At 47.3% G+C, this 4,977-nt stretch overlaps 1 long non-coding RNA gene across 1 annotated transcript; it reads left to right on the top strand.

The window, feature by feature from the left end:
* Positions 1–157: 157 nt before the first annotated feature.
* On the top strand, positions 158–4,347 carry LOC109278237 (uncharacterized). Its single transcript, XR_002085555.2, has 2 exons — positions 158–632; positions 4,061–4,347. It is a non-coding gene; the product is annotated as an uncharacterized LOC109278237 (long non-coding RNA).
* Positions 4,348–4,977: the final 630 nt, after the last annotated feature.

Genomic DNA, 4,977 nt, shown 5'->3' with positions numbered 1-4,977 from the left:
GCCCGGACGGAGGCGGCGGCCCGCGGCACTTCCGCCTCCCGCGCCCGGCCGGCGACGCAGGCCGGAAGCCCATTGGCCACCGGCCCCCACGTGGGGGCGCCTCCGCCCGACGCTGCAGCTGCCCGAAGCCGCCGCCGTCATCTTAGGAGCTGGCAGCCTTCCCGTGAGGCCCGGCGGCCGGCGCAGGCGCAGACGAGCCGGATTCCGACCGGTGCGCCTCTGAGTTGGCTGGAATGGTGGAACGCGGGTGGGAGCCCACCGGCTCGGACCTTTTAGGGCCGACTGAGCACCCCGCGCGCACATACCCGGGCTCCGGAGACCAGGATTGCCCTCTGCCCTTCAGTCCTGGGCTAACGCTCCCCCTCGGCTGGGCTTGGGGCTCGGGCTTTTCCGCGTCGAGCCGGGGAAGCGTGGGTGACGACCCGGCCGGCGGGCAGCAGCTTCCTGCCGGGGGACACGGCCTGCAGCCAGTCCGTCTGTTCACAAAGGCTGTTGTTGAGAACTGTCGCCGTGCCAATGGGCAGGGGTCGGTCGCACTCAAGGGACTGGAGGCTCTGTATCACAAGATCGAACTCAAGTTCTGTTCCTAGGGAACCCGTGCCGAGCAAAATCTTACAGTAATTTTAAGTCAGGTATTTATTCTTGCCTTCAAGTAAAAATGGTCCACAGAGCCAAAGGATGAAATAAGAAGGATGTGCTTAAAGCCAAAGGCTAAAATGATTCACCCTAAAAGAATTTAATTTATATCCAAATGAATAAACGTTATGACAGATTAAAAGTCTAAATAAAAGTAACACTATCTTAGAAAAAAGTTAAAAGCATATTCTTTTAACATTTTGAAAAGCAAAAGGTATCTAAAGTTTTAAAGGTAATTGGTATAAATAGATCAAGAGTAGAACAATGCAATGTAAAACAACAAGGAATAATCCGTTGTCGACATAATATGCGTAGTGTCTGGTAGAATCTTGACTTATGTAAAGCAACCTTATTTATATTTCCTTTTTTTAACGTTTATTTATTTTTGAGACAAAGCGCGAGCAGGGGAGAGGCAGAAAGAGAGACACAGAATCTGAAGGAGGCTCCAGGCTCTGAGGTGACAGCACAGAGCCTGAGGCCAGGCTCAAACTCACAAGCCACGAGATCATGAGATCTCGACCTGTGCCAAAGTTGGATGCTTAACCCAGGCGCCCCTAAAAACACTCTCTAAACACAAATGAGAAAGTAACTATTTTCCTAAGGCTTACTATTTGCCAAACACTGTGCTAAGCTTCTAACACAGGATCTCTTTTATTCTCAGGACAAGGATACCACCTATTGCTACAAGGGTTATGCAAGGTAGTTGTCCTCTGAACAAAAACATTCCACCCTCCAATCGGACCCTAATTGGTGTAATGACTTAAGCTCGGCCCCTTCTCTCCTGGCTCAGTGATTTGGGTAGTGTGGTTATCTGTCTCCTGTAGTTGTGTTTCACCAGGAGCAGTTATCTGTCTGAGAATCCAGTCTGTTCTCCTCCCTTGGGCTGCAAGGCCTCTTCGGGTGTACTGTTTTCTCTTGCCTCCGCGTGGCTCTTTTCACCCCCTGGCCATGGATCAAGCAGAGAGATTTCTAGAGGCACTACCCTTGAGGAGAGCCAGCTACTCCTGTAGATTAGCCACATTCCAAGCTGCCAAGCACAGGCAGTACTCCAGGGAGTACATGAAGGGAAACCCTCAATTCCTGCTTCCTCTGCTCCAGAACTCTTTTCCAGCCTTGGAGATAGGAGGTAATCAGGCTTCTCTGGGCCAGAGTGAGCAGCAAAGTACCATCTACATGGGCTGGCTCTGCCCTCCCCGAGCCCTGGCTTCGTCACTCTGCTAATTTTGGAAGTAATACATACTTATTGTTCTATGAATCTCCAAGGTCAAGGTCTCTCCAGAAATCAAGGCATTTAAATTTTCACCTCTCCCCTCTGGTCCCCAGGCTGTCATCTGGCCCATAGAGGAACAAAGTTGGGTACTACTCTCTTACACCAATCCTGAGTGATACTACCTACGTAGGGCCCTATTCGCTACTCAAATGGACTAGGGTTGGGGAGGGGGATAGCAGAGGCCGGCGATCAGGTTTCCCCAGCAATACACACACGTTCAGGTTATAAACAATATTACTACTGCAACTAACAACTTTGTACAGAAACATGCACACACTGCAGATTATTCCTTTTATTTTTTTTGTTTAGAGAGAGAGAGAGAATGAGCCAGAGAGAGGGGCAGAGAGAGAGAATGAGCCAGAGAGAGGGGCAGAGAGGGAGAGAGAGAGAGAGAGAGAGAGAGAGAGAGTGAATCCCAAACCCACTCCATGCTCAGAGAAGAACTTGACATGTGGCTCCATCCCGTGACCCTAGGATCATGACCAGAGCCAAAATCAAGAATCAAATGCTCAACTAACTGAGCCACCCAGGTGCCCCATTTTATTTCTTTAGGAAAAATTCCTAGAACATTGGTTAAAATTATTTTTTTTAAGTTTATGTATTTATTTTGAGAGAGACAGTGCAAGTGGGGAAGGGGCAGAGAGAAAGAAGGAGACAGAGAATCCCAAGCAGGCTTCACATTCACAGTGGCGCTTGAACCCACAAAACTGTTGAGATCGTGACCTGAGCTGAAACCAAGAGTCAGACGCTTAACTGATTGAGCCACCCAGGCACCCCAAACTTATTTTTAATTGGCCACATTTCAATTTGGAAACAAACTCCTGCCAGAACAGTTTTACTGGTTTATTCTGACACCAAGCCTGAGAACGCTCCTGTCCCACACAGCATCACCAACATGGGGTATTATCATTCCTTACCTCTCTGCATCTAAGTGATAAGATCTCATTTTAATGTGTATTTCTTAGTAAGTGTGATCACTTTCTCCTATTTTTATTAACCATTTATATCTCTTTATCTGATTTTCACTAATGTGTCCAGCATGTGATTTTGGTTTTCGTTTAACAGGCGGATGGGCGATCTTCTGACATAAAACATTTGTTGAGAAGTATGCGTGCCATGCCCATGGTACATTCTCAGAAGCACAAACCAAAGGAGATATGGTGACAAGCAGGTTTCCCTCTCTCTGACTCTGAGTGCCAGGGTCTCATTCTCCATTTATATCATCGGTGTACCCTAAGACTGGGATTACGGCTCGGATTCACAAAGACTGAGGCTGAAGCCAAATGCTGGTCCCCCTGTTTATGGTTAAGGGTCACTGGAGCACTCCTATCCCCACTCGACACCAATTCCTCTCTAGTATTCCTGGAAGCTACGTTGAGAATCAGAACGTTCTTGGTAAACAGGGTATGCAAGGAACGGAAACAGAGTCTTAAGGGAGACCTTGTCTAGTGTAGGAATGTTTGCCCCACACGTTCAACGTTCCTTTGTCTGAGCAATGCCAGAGGGTGCCGGACTCTTGCTGACTCTTCTTCCACTTGGTTCCACTCTGACTAGACCCCTCTGTAAATACATCCCTTTTCAGACCCTTAAATCAGAACTTGATTAACTTTCCAGGCTTTGCTTGAGGTTACTTTTTTTTTTTGTACAGAAATGTGATTTCATTTTCATTTTCTCAGTGTAATTCTCAAAGTTCAGCCTTAATTCTCCTTCTTCCAAGCTCCCGGGAAACACATCACTACAGGAAGCTCTGTGTGGAGTACAACAACGTATCTAATTGCTAAAGAACCAATGTATCGTCGTCTTATTTAAAAACCTTTTCAGGGGCGCCTGGGTGGCTCAGTTGGTCAAGCGTCCTACTCTTGGTTTCAGTTCAGGTCATGATCTCGTGGTTTTATGAGTTTGGGCCCCATGTTGTGCTCTGTGCTGGCAGCACAGAGCCCGCTTGGGATTCTCTCTCTCCCTGCCCCTCGCCACTTGCGCGGTCTCTGTCTCTCTCAAAATAGACACATAAACTTAAAAAAAAAACCTTTTCAATTATGAAGCACATACTTTCTGAGCACTTCTATTACGCTCAGGTGTTGTATGACATAGTATCTCATTTAATCGTCCTAATAATGACATGAGGTAGTTATGCTCATTGTTCCTATTTTGCAGCAATGGAAACTGAGGCCTTGAGAGGTTAAATAAGGAATCCAAGATGTTAGGGCTGTTAAGGTGTTGGGAGCAATTTCAGCCCACACCGCCCAACTCCACACTCCTGCCTTAACTGCCGTGCTAATTTTGGAAGAAATGCACACCCACTGGAATAAGAAAAATATAGAAGAGCATAAAGAGGAAAAAATTACCCTTGGCTCACCAACCCAAGATGAACACTCAAAATGTGCACGTGTCCTTATTGCTCTCTTCGGTATGTTTTTAATAATGACATTGTCTTACATATAGTTTTGTATCCTGTTTTCATTTTATTTGTTATTTTTATTTTATTTTGGGGAGAGAGAGAGCACGAGCGGGAAAGGGGCAGAGAGAGAGGGAGACACGGAATCTGAAGCAGGCTCCAGGCTCTGCACTATTGGCACAAAGCCTGACGCAGGACTCGAACTCACAGATGGTGAGATCATGACCTGAGCTGAAATTGGACACTCAACCGCCTGAGCCACCCAGGCGCCCCTGTATCCCTATTTTCAAAAAAATGTTTATTTATTGGGACACCTGGGTGGCTCAGTTGGTTGAGCATTTTGACTTCGGCTCAGGTCATAATCTCATGGTTCGTGAGTTTAAGCCCCACATTGGTCTTGCTGCCATCAGCTTAGAGTCTGCTTCGGATCCTCTGTCCCCCTCTCTCTGCCCCTACCCTGCTTGTGCTCTACCAAAAAAAAAATTTTTTTATGTTTATTTATTTAATGGGGGGTGGGAGGCTCATGAGCGAGGGAGGGGCAGAGAGAGAAAGGGAGAGAGAGAATCCCAAGCAGGCTCTGCACTGTCAGTGCAGAGCCAAACACGGGGCTCAATCCATGAACCGTGACATCATGACCTGAGCTGAAATCAAGAGTCCGACACTTAACTCACTGAGC

Source organism: Panthera pardus, unplaced genomic scaffold, assembly GCF_024362965.1.
Source record: "Panthera pardus isolate Hobbes unplaced genomic scaffold, ASM2436296v1 HiC_scaffold_4, whole genome shotgun sequence".
Taxonomy (NCBI): Eukaryota; Metazoa; Chordata; class Mammalia; order Carnivora; family Felidae; genus Panthera; species Panthera pardus.
This window is presented reverse-complemented; position numbering and strand designations above follow the sequence as displayed.